The 17,925-nt window shown below is 46.7% G+C and overlaps 1 protein-coding gene and 1 long non-coding RNA gene across 2 annotated transcripts in view; one reads left to right on the top strand and one right to left on the bottom strand.

Annotated features, from left to right (window-relative positions):
• The window catches only part of astn1 (astrotactin 1), a 3,463,295-nt gene that overhangs the window by 1,791,287 nt on the left and 1,654,083 nt on the right, over positions 1-17,925 (bottom strand). The gene's annotated exons all lie outside the window — the stretch shown is intronic.
• LOC139268747 (uncharacterized) lies at positions 7,600-16,778 on the top strand. The gene is made up of 2 exons (XR_011594098.1): positions 7,600-8,011; positions 13,649-16,778. It is a non-coding gene; the product is annotated as an uncharacterized lncRNA (long non-coding RNA).

The following is a 17,925-nucleotide window of genomic DNA, read 5'->3' as shown; positions in this document are numbered from 1 at the left end:
GTCACTGGCCAGTATGTCAGGCAGGCGTGGGTGGCAAACATGGCCCTCAGGCTTTCAATGGTGGCGGTGGCGGTGCTTCCCGACATTATTTCACATTCAATCCATTTTGAAAAAGCATCCACCACCACCAGGAACATTTTACCGAGAAACTGGCTCACATAGTCAACATGGATGCTCAACCATGGTCTGGAGGGCCAAGACCACAAACTTAGTGGTGCCTCTCTGGGCGCGTTGCTCAACTGAGCACACACGCTGTATTGCCGTACACAGGACTCTAAGTCAGAGTTGATACCGGGCCACCACATGTGGGATCTGACTCTCATTTTCATCATTACTATACCCGGGTGTGTGCTGTGGAGATCCGAGATGAACGTCTCCCTGCCCTTTTTGGGTAGCACCACGCGGTTACCCCGCAACAGGCAGTCTGCCTGAATGGACAGCTCATCCTTTCGCCGCTGGAACGGCTTGATTAGCTCTTGCATTTCAACGGGATGCTGGCCCAGCTTCCATGCAGTACACAGTTTTTTACTCGGGACAGCAGAGGATCTTGGCTGGTCCAAGTCTTAATCTGGCGGGCTGTGACAGGTGATTTATTATTTTCAAATGCTCCCATGACCATCAACAAGTCTGCGGGCTGCGCCATTTCCACCCCCGTGGTGGACAATGATAGCCGACTGAGAGCATCTGCACAGTTTTCGGTGCCTGGCCTGTGGCGGATGGTATTGTTATACGCTGATGGCACGAGTGCCCACCTTTGTATGCGGGCTGAGGCATTAGTATTTATCCCCTTGTTTTCAGTGATATGAGGGGCTTGTGATTGGTGTCCAGCTCAAATTTGAGTCCAAACAGGTTCTGATGAATTTTCTTTACCCCGAACACACACACTAATGCCTCTTTCTCAATCATTCTGTAGGCCCTCTCGGCCTTAGACAAGCTCCGGGAGACATAGGCAACAGGTTGCAACTTCCCCGCAATGTTAGCTTATTGTAATACTCACCCGACTCCATACAACGACACATCACATGTTAGCACAAGTCTTTTACACGGGTTATACAATACAAGCAGCTTATTGGAGCATAAAATGTTTCTGGCTTTCTCAAAAGCAATTACTTGGTTTTTTTCCCCATACCCAGTTCTCACCTTTATGCAATAACACATGTAGGGGCTCTAAGAGGGTGCTTAACTCTGGTAGGTAAAGTCACCAAAATAGTTGAGGATTCCCAGGAACGACCGCAGCTCCGTGACATTCTGTGGCCTGGGCGCATTCCTGATAGCCTCTGTCTTGGCATCTGTGGGGCAAATGCAGTCCACCGCGATCTTTCTCCCCAAAAACTCTACTTCTGTTGCCATGAAGACGCATTTCGACCTCTTCAGCCGCAGCCTTATGCAATCCAGTCGCTGGAGGACCTCCTCCAGGTTTTGTAGGTGCTCGATGGTGTCCCGACCTGTGACCAACATGTCGTGCTGAAAAAACAGTGCGCGTGGTACCGACTTGAGTAGGCTCTCCATGTTTCTTTGGAAGATCGCTGCAGCCAACCGAATTCCAAATGTGCAGCTGTTGTACATGAACAGTCCCTTGTGCGTGTTGAGGCCCTTCGAAGACTCCTCCAGCTCCTGCATCATGTAGGCCGAAGCCAGGTCGAGCTTGGTGAATGTCTTGCCTCCTGCCAACATTGCAAATAAGTCGTCTGCCTTAGGTAGCGGGTATTGGTCCTGTAGCAAGAAATGATTAATAGTTACTTTATAATCGCCGCAAATCATAACCGTGCCATCACTTTTGAGTACTGGAACAATCGGGCTGGCCCACTCGCTGAATTCCACTGGAAAGATGATGCCCTCGCGTTGCAGCCTGTCCAGCTCGATTTCCATTCTCTACCTCATCATGTGATGTACCGCTCGAGCCTTGTGGTGAATGGGTCATGCCTCTGGGACCAAGTGGATCCGCACCTTCGCCCCGGAAAAATTTCCACTGTCTGGCTCAAAAAGGGAAGGAAATTTGTTAAGAGCTTGGATACATGAGGCCTCATCGATATGTGATAGCGCTCGGATGTCATTCCAGTTCCAGCGGATTTTGCCCAGCCAGCTCCTTCCAAGCAGTGTGGGGCCATCACCTGGGACAATCCAGAGTGGCAGTTCGTGCACCGTGCCCTCGTAGGTGACCTTGACCATGGCACTACCCAGGACAGTGATAAGCTCTTTGGTGTACGTTCTCAGTTTTGTGTGGATGGGGCTCAGGGCTGGTCTGAGTGCCTTGTTGCACCACAGTCTCTCAAACATCTTTTTACTCATGATGGATTGGCTAGCACCAGTGTCCAGTTCCATGGCTACGGGTAAGCCATTCAATTTTACATTTAGCATTATAGGTGGCTATTTCGGGGAAAATATGTGCACCCTGTATACGTCAGCATCTGCCTCCTCTCTCTGAGGCTTGAAATTGCTTTGATCCACCATGGACCGATCTTCCTCTGTCATGTGGTGGTTAGCAGATTTTGCAGAGCTTAAATAGGCTGAATGGAAGCCTCCACAATGCCAACAAGGTGTGAATTGTCTTGCATTCATCATTTATTGCGGACTCTGAGTCATCTGGGTCATCTGAGGCCTGTTGGCAGTTGCAGATTCCTGGTTTCTGCCCTGTACATTTCTGCTCACAAACACAGTTCCAGTTAATTTATGAACATTGCTCGCACTTGTGTGCTGAAAGATTTGTTTGGTGTTATCACTGGTGGACATAAGCGCCTGTGCTATCGCAATGGCCTTACTGAGGGTCGGTGTCTCTACAGTCAAAAGTTTTCGTAGGATGGTCTCGAGGCCATTGCCCAGTACAAAAAAGTCTCAGAGCATCAGCTCCAGGTAGCCATCAAACTCACATTGCTCTGCAAGTCGCCTTAGTCCGGCGACGTAGCTCGCCACTTCCTGACCTTCAGATTGCTGGCATGTGTAGAACCGATACCTCGCCATCAGCATGCTCTCCCTCGGGTTAAGATGCTACCGAACAATTGTACACAGCTCCTCATACGACTTATCTGTGGGTTTCAACAGAGCCAGAAGATTCTTCATGAGGCTGTAGGTCAGTGCCCCGCAGACCGTGAGGAAGACCGCTCTCCTTTTTGCAGCGCTTCCTTCTCCGTCCAGCTCGTTGGCTACAAAGTACTGGTCTAACCATTCGACATAGGCTTCCCAGTCCTCACCCTCCAAGAACTTCTCCAGGATGCCCACAGTTTGCTGCATCTTTGCGTTTGATTCGTATAATCATCGCCAGTTATTGTGTTCCTAACACAGATGAGACTGCACACAGGGAGGTTAAAGTAACAGTGACCTCAGTCTTTATTAAGACACTCCAGAGTGAGGAACAGGCCTTAAGGGCCAGCTTATATACAGGATGCTGGGATCTCTTGGGACGTCAGGGGATGCGCTCCCTGGTGGCGGAACATGGGAGTGCATGCTTTACAGATACACAACAGATTCAAAAAGTGGAAAAGAGTTTAAAATTTAATGGCCATGAAATTCCGATGTCCCGGGTCCGTACAAAGTTTCCACAGACTCGGGAAGGCATCGGAAAAGCCGGGTTTCAGCGCGCAATGCGCATGTGCTGAAAACCGACTTTTACGATCTGTCAAGTTTTTGGCTTGTCAGATCCAACGCATAGCAGGAGCGAGGACACTTGCAGGGCAAAATTTCTGATAGTTACGAATATCTTGCCCTGCATATGTCCTGTAAAATCTTGCGCCTGAAAAAGCAGGCATATAGCCTACTTTTACAGGTGCAAGTGTTTAAAAATACACAGAAACATTTTCAAATAAAGTTTAAAAACACATTTTATTTTAAAAAAAACCTCCCCACTATAGTAAGTTTATTTTAAGGCTTAATTAAAAAAACTTTTTTTTTTAAATCAGGAAATTATTTTTTGTAACAACTTTAATTTAAATGAATGTTAAATATGTAGTTTATTTTCTATTTTTTATTGTGTTTTGGGTGTTTGGGGGGGATTTATGGAACTCCTGTTACTATGAATGAGAAAATATACTAACCTGATTGGCTGCTGTCTCCACCTCCCAGCCTGCGCACATCCCCACGTGCACACGCTGCGACGCGCAGTCACCAGGGGCCATCGGCTCGGAAGTTTGAATGGGCGCAGCAGCAACAGGTAAGTGCACATTTTTTGTCCCTTTTTCACTTGTTTGCCCGCGGGAAGACCTCAATCAGAATTTCAGGCCCATTATTTTACATGAAGAAAAAGACCAAGGAAAAGTTTCAAGGATATAATACAAAAGATTGTCAGCAATAATGTCCTTGGGAAAAAAAAATGCTGAATATGTTATATATATATTGAAGACAACCATCTTTGTCAGTCAATGAAATAATTGATTTTACTTCATATCTATTGAAACACTTAAATGTATGTGTGTAGCCTTGTTGAACGACAAAAGTAATTCTGTATTTCTCTGTGAATTAACAAATGGCGCAGTGCAGACTGATGTGCATCAACAGCCAAGTTTCTGGCACAGTCATTCAATGTGCTCAAAGGAAAAAATGTTGCCACAGCAGTGTCCTTGGATGAAGCAATGTTAAATGAGTAGGAGTGATTTGGTAAAATGTAGCCATTCAGCTTTGCCAAAGCTGAACACCAGCATCATCCTGTCTTCATCCTTACTGTAACCATTCTCAAATGGATGGATGCAGGTTAGCCATGTACTCAGCTTGGTTTCTGGTCCCTCAATCAAATTGACTTCCTTCATTTACAACCTGCTGACTGCTTTTTCCTAAACTATAAGGCTGTTTTGCAAATGGAGTATTTAAATAAATATATTTATAGGCATTTAAAAAAAATGTAAAATAGACAGTAGATTATCATGCGTAGATAGCATAAGTTCAAAATACTTGTCTGTTGTCTGCTGGTGAAACTGGAGTTAGAAACTGGGCTAGAGTTAGTGGACACATTGGTTGCTGCTTGAATTGAAGGTATGTGCCAGAGATGACACATGTGGAAATTAGAGGCAACACATTCGGCCATAATCTGCTGTCAAAATAATGGTGAGGGCTAGTGGCGCTCGCCATTATTTATGTGCTCGCCATTATTTATGTGCAAATGTTACAGCAACTTCAGGAGAGGGCAGGTGCAAGGTTAAACTCGGGAATTCAAAAGTTGCTGTCTGCGATGCTGCTAACTTTGCGAAAATGGCATCTCGCTGTATGCCTCACTAATGAAACGGATTGGGCCCAAGTTTCCACATGATTTGCGCCTGATTTTTAGGAGCAACTGGTGGAGAATGGACTATCTTAGAAATCGCAATTCTCCACATTTTTTTTTCTGCAGTTCTAGTCAGGTAGAATAGTTCTACTTTGGAACAGAATTTTTTCTTCAAAAGGGGGCGTGTCCGGCCACTGACGCCTGATTTGAAAGTTTCCACAGTGAAAACGTATTCCAAACTAAAGTAGAATGGAGCAAGTGAAGATTTTTGTAGAACTGAAAAAACCTGTTCTGCACATTAAAAAATCAGGCGCAGGTTACAAATTAGGCGTCCAGAACGAGGTGGGGGGGAGGGGGGGAAGGGAAGTCATTAAATTCTATAATAAATCCTTATTTATACTTACACAAATATTATACAAATAAATCCAACCTGAATAAACATTTATAAGCAAAGAAAAGATTAAATAAACCATCTTCCTACCTGTGTGAAAGTGCTTCAGGCAGGCCTTTCGGGACCGAAGGCTGAACGGGCCGGCCCGAGACTTCGGGCAGGGCCAGTCCCCAGCACCAGATTTACAGGTAGGTGGCGTTGGGTTGGGTCGGGTCGGGGAGGTTCGGTTCGGGTCGGGGGGGGAGAGAGGGAGAGAGAGGGGGAGAGGGAGAGAGAGGAGGGGAGGGAGAGGGAGAGAGAGGGGGGGAGGGAGAGGGAGAGAGAGGGGGGGAGGGAGAGAGAGGGGGGGAGGGAGAGAGAGGGGGAACAGGAGCGCGGGTCGGGTCGGGTCGGGTCCAGTCGGGGAGGCGGGGAGCGGGAACAGGAGCATGGGTCGGGTCCAGTCGGGGGGGGGGGCGGAGCGGGAACAGGAGCTCGTGTCGGGTCGGGTCCAGTCGGGGAGCGGGAACAGGAGCGCGGGTCGGGTCCAGTCGGTGGGGGCGGGGGGGGGGAGCGGGAACAGGAGCTCGGGTCGCGTCGGTTCCAGTCCGGGGTGGGGGGGGCGGAGCGGGGCGGGAACAGGAGCGCGGGTCGGGTCGGGTCCAGTCGGGCAGCGGGAACAGGAGCGCGGGTCGGGTCGGGTCCAGTCGGGGGAGGGGGACGGAGCAGGAACAGGAGCTCGGGTCGGGTCGGGTCCAGTTGGGGGAGGGGGACGGAGCGGGAACAGGAGCGCGGGTCGGGTCGGGTCCAGTCGGGGGAGGGGGACGGAGCAGGAACAGGAGCGCGGGTCGGGTCGGGTCCAGTCGGGGGAGGGGGACGGAGCAGGAACAGGAGCTCGGGTCGGGTCGGGTCCAGTTGGGGGAGGGGGACGGAGCGGGAACAGGAGCTCGGGTCGGGTCGGGTCCAGTCGGGGGTGGGGGGGACGGAGCGGGAACAGGAGCGCGGGTCGGGTCGGGTCCAGTCGGGGGGGAGCGGGTGTCGGGTCTGGTCGGGGGGGGTGGGAAGCAGGAGCTGGCCGTGGGAGGAGCCTTATTCACGCAGCCCCAGTGAGGCCATTGGGCCAGGGCTAGGGGCTGCGTGCTTCGGGCCCCTTCCACACAGTTCGGCGCCTGGAGCTACTGCATTTGCGTGTCCACTGTAGCACGCATGTGCAGAGGTCCCGGCACTGTTTTCAGCGCAGGGACCTGGCTCCGCCCCCCACAGCTCGTGCTGGCTGTGCCGAGGGCCAGAGGGCCTGCAGGGAGGTGGAGAATACGGAGGATTTTTTTAGGCGCACTTTGTGGCGCGAAAAACGGGACTGCGCCGTTCTAGGCGCGTGTGGAAACTTGGGCCCATTGAATGGTGTGAAGTTGCTGTAATTGCATGGTAGATACCAACCAAACGCAGCTCAGAAAATTACATTTTGTCGATTTCAGTCTAAATACCCTTTAAATGACGTGATAATTGTTGATTGCTGCAAATTACCTCTTTGGCACTGAAAATGAACAATTACATGCGTGGAGTCTCATTCCTTCAGGTTTTAATTGTTGTTGCAAATTTTTCAATGCAAAATTAAAAGTATAAATTTTTGTTTAATTTTTCTTTCTGCCTCTTTTTTGCTCTCTCTCTTCATCCAATATTTCTTTCCCTCTCTTTATTTCTCTATCTCTACCTGATTTAACATTGAATTCACCCACTCTAACTTACACTTCCTTTTCAATCCTTGTGCTGTTTATTTCCTGAAGTGGGAAATTCATTAATTCTTTAAAAATATTGTGCCATTTTAAAATGGAGCTAACAGATTTTAAAATGGAACCCACAGGCTGGTTCCTACAGATTGTGGGAACATTTCGATGAGAAGCAAACGTTCTAGTTCAGTGACCAAAGACCTTGGAAGGCAAGAGAACAAAGAGATAACATAGAAATTGAACTAACTAACAAGGTAAGGATAGAATGGAAATGAAAACTATACCCTTTAATGCATACGGAAGTCAGAATGGAGGAAGTGCTGTCCAATCAATCATGCATTAATCAATTATCATGTATTAATTGTAACTTGCGTAATTACGTAATGACTTAATCTGAAATTGTATAAAGGAAAATGCCTTCAGCCACTTCTTTGAGCGTTCCTTATGGAATAGCTCCCCTGCTAGCTTGTAGTTAATAAAACTGCATTTACTTTAAGGCTAACGGACTCCAAGTGGTGGTTTGAAGTTAACGCTTACAACTTGCCGCTGTGAGCAGGGTCTGCTGGACGGGCAAATTCGAATCAAAAGCCGAACCAACCTAAAACCGAGTGAGTAGAGAATTGCCTTGAGAAATTCTCCTCGCAAGAGGTCCGGTCAGAGATCCAACGAATCTGAAGCGGAGTCCGTGCAGCCGGTAAATCCAGTTGAGGGGCTCATCAGGGCACTGTAAGTAAATATGTGTGTCAAGAAAATAAGTACTTATACGAGATATCGGGGAATCCCTGGTGAGGGCGGACTAGTTATCCAGCCAGAAGTTCCGCATAAGTAAAGGCGGAAAAAGCTCCGCATAAATAAAGGCGGGAAAGCGGGAACTGGGGAAAATGCCCGGTGTGAGAAAGTGCAAAAGAAACTGCCAAGGCCCGTGGAGGGGTGAGGTCCTAACTACCAGAGAGTTTCTGAGAGATAAATATGCAAAGGTTAAGAGGAAAATGGTTAAAGAAGGATAAGATGAAGAAAAGATACCCTGGAAACTCAACTGGTGGTTGCAAAGAAAGGGAAACAAAGGGAAGCAGGCGGTTATAGTGTGTTTCACAAATGCAAGGAGAAAAGGAGGAGTGGAAAGATAGGTGTGGAGAGAAACAGAAAAAATAAAAAAACAGCCAAAGCAGGATTAATGGTAATAAATCAGTGTCTACAATTACAGAGGTTAAGAGTAGAAGTGAATAGTTTGAGAATGACGCCCACCAGACGGTTGGGACAGAGATTCATGAAGAAAAACAAGGGAACCAGAAAATAAGTTGCTAAAAAAAAACTAATAAAAAAAGAGAAAATAAGCTTTGTTGAATGAAAGTTGGTGTGTCTAAAATAAAGTGTCTGTTATGTTTGTTTAAGCTAGCTGGTTAAACCTTTTATCATGGATATGGGAAGTTTTATATCCATTGTTTACCGAGAATTGAATTACATTTTAAGTTGGAAACGCAGGTGTCGATTTATTTTGATTATGATTTACGGAGCGATGAAATGCACAAAGGATGGGTTTGTTTAACAAAAGATATATATATATATAAAAAAGAAAATAGCACCGACAGAGAAGCTGCAACTCTTGAGCCAAGAAATTTGGACGTTCTAATCGGATTACAATAAAAGAAATGCATGGTCTCATTTTTAAAATAACATTCCGATCCACTCACTTACTTGTCAAAAGAAAACACGTAATCATTGATTACATTGGGTGGAAAGATAGTAAATGCCTTTTTTTTTTAAAGCCTGCGTGGGTTTCTCGAGACTATAGACTGGGGGAAGCATCGCACTAGTTAATCTTATTTTAATTCAGTAAAAGAGATTTAAATAAAAGATTGACAGTACAGTATTTGAATTGGGATTTTGAGATATTTTAGGTGATTCTCCTTGATAGACATTTTAGTTGTATTAGAAAATCTTGGGTTTGGAAACCTTTTTAAAAGAAATAATACTAAACAGTGTCGGAAAAAAATTTTAAAAATTTGGAAACAATCTAAAAATGTCATTTTCTCTGATGAGAGACAGAAAAGTCATTTGGGGGAGACGAGATAAGATATGGAAGTAGCCTTGGAAATGATGTGCGAGAACTTGAATTGCGAGCATTTGTATGTTAAGATGGTTTATAAACTATCACTTGTTTTTGAATACAGGAAATCAGACAATTCTGGCCAGAATTACTACCCACGATACTAATGAGGTTACGCGCCACACTAAATCAAATGGCAGGATTAACCCCCTATGAGCTAAAAAGAGTACAACAACTACGTAAAGCAGTGTTGGCATCTGAGTGTCAGGAGCGTTTATCATGAAGCCACAAGATGAGTGGGTAACAGAATGTTACCTGAAAACCAGGGGAGTAAGGAAGGTATTAGGAATCTTTATTTATAGTCAGAATTTTATACCTCAATACACAACAATAGCGGAACCCATACAGAAATTAATTAAAGGAACTGGGGGACCCCTACAGAAGGTAGATTTGGGACCGGAACAGGAAGAGGCATATGGGGAACTAAAAAAACCTCTGATATCCGCCCCCGCCCTAGAGTTGCCAGATCCCAATAAATCTTTCCATCTATATTGTGATCAGGATGATGGAAGCTATCCTGGTAATGCAGGAACATGGGGGCCGGCAGAGACTTATAGCCTACTACTTGACGAAGAAAGACCCAGTGGTTAGTGGGATGCCCCGATTTGTGGCCGCCCTGGACTGTGCGGTCAAAGTAAGCGAACAAGAAGTGATGATGGGACAGACCATTTTGCACACACAACATACCCTGGTAGAATGACTAAATACTGGAAAGCTGCGGTTGATCTCGCACAGCCGAAAGGCTAAGGGGGAGGCCGCATTGCTGCCCAAAGACAAGTCAGTAATAATAAAGAAGCATAATGGAGTTAACCCCGCGACCGGGTTGCTGACAGAAGGGAAGGAATATAGCTGTAGGGAACAAGTAAAGGAGAAAACAGATAGCGGGGTAAAGGAAGAGCCATTGGACAACCCAGATGAGACTTTATGGGCCCAAGTTTCCACACGCGCCTAGAACGGCGCAGTCGTTTTTCGCGCCACAAAGTGCGCCTAAAAAAATCCTCCGTATTCTCCACCGACCTGCAGGTCCTCTGGCCCTCGGCGCAGCCAGCACGAGCTGTGTGGGGGCGGAGCCAGGTCCCTGCGCTGAAAACAGTGCCGGGACCTCTACACATGCGCGCTACAGTGGGCACGCAAGTGCAGTAGCTCCAGGCGCCCGAAGCACGCAGCCCCTAGCCCTGGCCGAATGGCCTCACTGGGGCTGCGTGAATAAGGCTCCTCCCACGGACAGCTCCTGCTTCCACCCCCCCCCCGCGACCAGACCCGACACCCGCTCCCCCCCCCCCCGACTGGACCCGACCCGACCCGCGCTCCCGCCCCCCAACCCGACCCGCGCTCCTGCTCCTCCGACTGGACCCGACCCGCGCTCCTGCTCCCGCTCCACCGCCCCCCCCCGACTGGACCCGACCCGACTCGCACTCCTGCTCCCGCTCCCCCGACTGGACCCGACCCGACCCGCGCGCCCGGCCCCCAACCCGACCCGCGCTCCTGCTCCCGCTCCTCCCCCCCATGACTGGATCCGACCTGGCCTCCCCCTCCCTCTCTCTCCCTCCCTCCCCCACCTCTCTCTCTCTCTCTCTCTCTCTCTCTCTCTCCCTCCCTCCCCCCCTCTCTCCCCCTCCCTCCCCCCCTCTCTCCCCCTCCCTCCCCCTCCCTCCCCCCCGACCCGAACCAACCGACCCGACGCCACCTACCTGTAAATCTGGTGCTAGTGAAAGCAGCAAAGGAACCATGAGAAGCAGCAGTAATCAAGGTAAAAGCTCACACAAAACTAGCCAGTAAGGGCCACATGCACCAACAAGACCTCCCCACCTTGGGGAATCCATTTGCAGACCTAGCAGCCAAACGAGCGGCAGTTGAATGGAAGCTAGAGCCAGCATTTAAGGCTAAAATTCAACCAGTAATGACTAACAGTGTTCAGACAAACATAAGAACATAAGAAATAGGAGCAGGACTGGGGCATAAGGCCCCTCGAGCATGCTCCGCCATTCAATAAGATCATGGCTGATCTGATCATGGACTCAGGTCCACTTCCCCGCCCGCTCCCCATAACCCCTTATCGCTCAAGAAACTATCTATATCTGTCTTAAATTTATTCAATGTTCCAGCTTCCACAGCTCTCTTTACAACCCTCTGAGAGAAGAAATTCCTCCTCATCTCAGTTTTAAATGGGCGGCCCCTTATACTAAGATCATGCCCTCTAGTTCTTGTCTCCCCTATCAGTGGAAACATCCTCTCTGCATCCATCTTGTCAAGCCCCCTCATAATCTTATACACTTCAATAAGATCACCTCTCATTCTTCTGAACTCCAATGAGTAGAGGCCCAACCTACTCAACCTTTCCTCATAAGTCAACTCCCTCATCCCCGGAATCAACCTAGTGAACCTTCCCTGAACTGCCTCCAAAGCAAGTATATCCTTTCGTAAATATGGAAACCAAAACTGTACGCAGTATTCCAGGTGTGGCCTCACCAATACCTTATATAGCTGTAGCGAAACTACCCTGCTTTTATACTCCATCCCCTTTGCAATAAAGGCCAAGATTCCATTGGCCTTCCTGATCACTTGCTGTACCTGCATACTATCCTTTTGTGTTTCATGCACAAGTACCCCCAGGTCCTGCTATACTGTGACACTTTGCAATCCTTCTCCATTTAAACAATTACTTGCTCTTTGATTTTTTTCTGCCAAAGTGCATGACCTCACATTTTCCAACATTATACTCCATCTGCCAAATTTTTGCCCACTAACTTATCCTGTCTATGTCCTTTTGCAGATTTTTTGTGTCCTCCTCATACAGAATCCAGGGAATTTTGGTAAATTACAACCAATGCATCCACAATCCCTGCCACTACTTCTCTTCAGACCCTAGGATGCAAGCCATTAGGTCCAGAGGGTGTATCTGCCTTTCGTCCCATTATCTTACTGAATACCACCTCCTTAGTGATTGTGATTGTGTTAAGTTCCTCCCCCCCATAGCCCCTTGACTATCCACTGTTGGAATATTGTTAGTGTACTCTACCATAAAGACTGATACAAAATATTTGTTAGAGTTTCTCCATATTCCCCATTACTAGTTCCCCAGCCTCGTCCTCTAAGAGACCAACATTTACTTTAGCCACTCTTTTCATTTTTATATATCTATAGAGACTCTTGTTATCTGTTTTTATATTAAGGACCTGTGCTATATTTACATAAATATAGCACAGGTGCACCATAGTGTCGATCAGGAAGAAATGGAGTAAGCAAGGGGCCCACCAAAAGGGTGACATATGGGTATGGAGTCCCCAGGAACAAGTTGTGGCACCACAATGTTGTAGGCAACAACTACTAAAATTATATCACGGGACAACACATACCAGGAGAAGTAACATGCTGTACCTGCTCTCGCAGTACTGGTGGTGGCCAGGAATTGGGAAGGATGTATCCTACCAAAGTTGCATTATTTGTGCCCAACATAATGTAGGCAGGGGATGCGAGGTACGAATGGGACATCAACCAAGGCCACAGGGACCTTGGGAGAATTTACAGATAGACTTTACCGGCCCCCTAACAGAGGATAGGAGAAAAAGGTATTGTCTGGTAATCATAGACCAGTTCACCTGGTGGTTGGAAGCCTTCGCTACCAGGGACTGCTCCGCTCGGACGGTAGAGCAGATCCTGGCTAGCGAGGTGATACCTCGGTGGGGAGTACCCCTACAGATAGATTCAGACAATGGGACACATTTCACAGACAAAATAATGAAAGAAACATGTGCCCTGTTGGGAATCAAACAGAGGTATCACATACTATATCATCCCCAAAGTTCAGGAATGATGGAAAGAATGAATAGGGCCTTAAAAACAGCCCTGTCCAAAGCAATCCAGGAGACAGGCAAGGGATGGACTGGGGTGTTATCAGCAATTCTAATGCGGCTCAGAGCCACCACAGGGCGAACCACGAGACTAACACCCTATGAGCTGATGACTGGACGGGCTATGAGAGGACTTAGCCGGAGGAAGCAGGCCCAATTCAGAATAGGCTAAGGCGGTACTTGGTCCAGCTAAACCAAGAGGTGCAGGCTATGAGTAAAGAAGTTAAAAGCAGACAGCAGATAAGAGATCTAGAAATTCAGAATGAAGGAATGAGACCCGAAATGCTACCTAAAACAGGAGAACAGGTCATGATAAAGGTAACAGGGATGCGAAAGGGAATGGAGCACCGATGGATGGGGCAATACTCTGTACTAATGACAAGTGATACTTGTGTTTGTCTACAGGAGCCCACTGGGATTAGATGGAAGCACTGGACACAGATAAAACCATACAACACTAAACAACCCCATAGTGACGGTGCACCCGGCGACCACAGAAGCGTCCGATAAGGAAGCAGGCCACAAAACAACGGGATGAACCTGTGGAAGGTGCTGGTGGTGACTGGGTTAGTGGCCGCCCTGGCCCTCCCAGTGCCTCCACAGTTAGAAGAAAAAGGTCGTAAACATTATTTTATGTGGAAAGCCCACCGAAAAGTAACTCAAGGAAACTAAACATGCGGGAATTGAAAGTCGTGTTTTTAATTTAATGTTTGAGTGTAGACGGTGGACCTATTCGGCACCAGACTTTGGGAAGTTTGTACTAATCCTCCATAAAAACGAGAATGTAACGTTCAACTTTACATGCAAGGCCGATGGTCCCGGGATACGACAATAATCCCCAGAATATAACCAAAATGCGGAAAGAAGCCTGGAATACTAACAAAACGGAATATACCAATAGTACAGAGTGGAGACAGGCAACTTTGGGAGACGGAGACTGGGTGATGTGTATGAATAATTTACAGTTTGGTGGGAGGGGTACATGGCTGGTCATGATAAGTAAAATATCCCCGTCCGAACCAGGAACGGATGCCACACTTACAAAGGCTGCACGATAAGACCACACTGATAGTGATTTAAATGAAGGAATTGAATGTAATATCTCAAAATTTGCAGATGACACTAAGCTGGGTGGCAGTGTGAGCTGTGAGGAGGATGCTAAGAGGCTGCAGGGGGACTTGGACAGGTTAGGTGAATGGGAAAATGCATGGCAGATGTGGGAAAATGTGGATATGTTCAAAAGGGAGTTAGATGTGGCCCTTATGGCTAAAGGGATATGGAGAGAAGGCTGGGGTGGGGTACTGAGGTTGAATGATGAGCCATGATCATATTGAATGGCGTTGCAGGCTCGAAGGGCCGAATGGCCTGCTCCTGCACCTATTTGCTATGTTTCTATGTTTCTATGATAGTCCCTTCAATAATAAATGTAACAATAAATATACAGTATGACCGAAAGATGGTACCCAGGTATTGTAAGAACACGGATCTTGCCCTAAAGATAACAAAAGCTCGTAATCAGCGAAACATACTAGATACAGTACTAGGAGGGTTAGGAACGGGATTAGGAGCATTAAATTCAATGGATATTGAGACGCTGCAGAATAAAATACAGAAAGCGGGACAATTGACTAAAGATGCCATAAGGCTATCAGATGTGTGACAGGAATCCTTACAGGCCAATAGCCTGCGGGGATGGCTGACGGACAAAATTATATGGCAATGGGCAAACAAAATTAGCTGGTAACAGCAACAGGTATCGGCCAATTTAACGGCAAAAGCCAATAAGACTCACTTCCTTATAATGAGCCTGTTTAATGAAGGACAACAGGCTAAATTATAAAGGATAGCATTCTTTGGGAATGCCCCACGATGGGCTGAACTGTTTCAGTTTGACCAACAAAATCTAACACTCAGGCCAGATATGAAGCATACGCGATGTGATGATGAGGGATGTAATATGACTATGTTGTTGGCTAATGTTACTAACAGTCAGATATGGTGTGAGATTGTAACCCTACCACAGCTATTCGGTAAAAACGTATGGAAGCCACGGTTTTATGGGAAATGGATAGATCCGAAGAATAAAACGCACGAAGGAATGAACTGTGTAAAGTGGCCATTCAGGCAAGTATGCCCGCTACATACACCAGTGGTGGAACCATGCAGCATGGAAGGCACAGCAGGGGCTTGTGAATGGCAGCTGCAACCCTAAATGATACCATAATACATGAAATAGGACAAAACTATATATGTGTAACCAGTATCCACACGGTATACTTGAACGCAGATCGATTAGAACCTCCGGTAAATGAGTATCGGAAGGAAATATATGTCATCTTCGACGTTAAGTCGACCAAATCCTACCAAATAGGACAATGGAAAAATATTGCACAACACAGAAGCACTCGAGGACTATCAGTACTACCCCCGGTAGTGGACTTGAGAAAGTTAAGGGCCTTTTTGAAAAAACACATTCAAGTGACCAAGTACCTGGGAGAAGAAAGGGAACGCTTACTCAGACAAAAGGTCTTAATGAGTTACACAAAACAAGAACTTATCCGAGTAACAGAGGAACTAAGTAACCTCACGGTTCATCACTGGCGGGACATTTTTAAGGGCTGGTCTCCTAAGGCCTATGCGGTCATCAAATTGATGTGGCACCTGATTGTGATAATAATGGTAGTGGTAGGGTTATGTATTGTGATCTAACTATATCTGATGTGTAAGATCAGAGGGATATACAACCGCGTGGTTCTAGCCGAACAGCGAACAGCCTTGTGAACTGTGTAACGTAAGTGTAATAGTTAACTTATGTCTTTGCAAATGACTTTGTAACATGTTAAGGAAACGCTAAGGCCCCCAAGCTTATGCTCTGTATGTACAAAAACAAATATAAGTAGCTTGCCAATAATCCCAGGGAAATGGTCAGGGGTAACATGTAAAGACTCCGTTAAAAGACGGACCTATGAGCGATCCAAAGGAAATGGATTTGATCACCATTTCTGGCAGATGGCTCAGAACATATATGTGGTCGGCTGATTATTTAGAAATAATCAGGGACCAACAAGAGGGACTGAAGAGGGAAATTAATTAATTCTTTAAAAACATTGTGCTATTTTAAAATGGAGCTAACAGATTTTAAAATGGAACCTACAGGCTGGTTCCTACAGATTGTGGGAACATTCCAATGAGAAGCATACGTTCTAGTTCAGAGACCAAAGACCTTGGGAGGCAAGAGAACAGTGAGATAACATAGAAACTGAACTAAATAACAAGATAAGGATAGAATAGAAATGAAAACTATTGCAACTGTCCGGAATTACCATTTAAGTCATACGGAAGCCTGATTGGAGGAAGCGCTGGACCAATCAATCATGTATTAATCAATCATCATGTATTAATTGTAACTTGCGTAATTACGTAATGACTTAATCTGAAATTGTATGAAGGAAAATGCCTACAACCATTTTTTTGAACATTCCTAAGGAATAGCTCCCCTACTAGCTTGTAATTAATAAAACTGCATTTACTTTAAGGCTAACGGACTCCGAGTGGTGGTTTGAAGTTAACCCTTATATTTCCCAATTCTTCACTCTGGTTGGTTAAGGTGATACGCAGTCACTTTCCCTGTTCACTCAGGTACCAGATGTCCAGTTTCCCTCACTGCGCCGTTATCAGCTCTCACTTTCAGCAACTTGTGGCACAACATATCATTGCAAATAAACAGGCGAGAGCAAGTCTAACTAATAGTGGATGCCGTTTGTTGCCCTGCTACAGCTATGTTTGACGGGGAGATTTGGCGAGCGATCGTGGTGGAGGTGCGGTGAGAGATTGTGGTGGAGGAGTGGTGAGAGATTGTGGCGGAGGTGCGGCGAATGTTTGTGGTGGAGGAGCGGCGAGAGATCGTGGCAGCACGGGCCTGCCCACTCTGCGATATGTGTGCGCACTAGGTCTGTGTTGCAGAGCAGGTCTCCAGTCGTCCTGGTTAACCCTTGCGACTGGATAAAGGCCTAGCTCTGTGGTGGCTGATGTGCAACGGTCACCACACATTACAAAAATCCACGCGCAGGGATCTTGCACCTTTGGAGTTCAGGACTGGAACATCGGGTCCTTCATTGAAACATCTGCGAACTCATCTCTTTTGGTGTGGAAGCAAGTCATCCTCGTTCGAGGGACCACCTATGATGATATAATGATGCTACAGCTAATTAGGACCCATTAAGTCAGAGTGTACATGCCAGACCTGGAAGGTGTATTCCAGAGTTAAAGCTGGAGACCATGCAACTAAGAAGGGAGCCAAGTGCCAGAGTTGGCTTGCCTCCAGGAAGGCACAGCGAGTGGAACTGTGTCAGAAACAGAGCAGCAAAGTGGAGTCAAGTGTAGTACACGAAGAAGCAGGTCTGCAAGAGCTTGTTGTGGACCCCCTGCTGATCACATAATTCATAAATTCGATGCTAGAAAACACTTCTAAAATTATTGCTACATTTGCTGATGGCAGGAAGCTATGTGGACAGCTTACCAGTGTAGGGGAGATTGAGCCCATTCAAAAAGATCAGAATAGATTAAGTCAAACAGGCTAAGGAATTGTAGCATGGTGTTTAAGTTACTGGACTAGTAATCCCAGGGCATGATTAAATAAATCTGGGATAAAAACCATCAGATTGTCGTAAAGACCCATCTGG

This window comes from Pristiophorus japonicus, chromosome 8, assembly GCF_044704955.1.
Source record: "Pristiophorus japonicus isolate sPriJap1 chromosome 8, sPriJap1.hap1, whole genome shotgun sequence".
Lineage (NCBI taxonomy): Eukaryota > Metazoa > Chordata > Chondrichthyes > Pristiophoridae > Pristiophorus > Pristiophorus japonicus.
The sequence above is the reverse complement of the archived record's forward strand: the minus strand, read 5'-3'. Positions and strand labels throughout refer to the sequence as shown.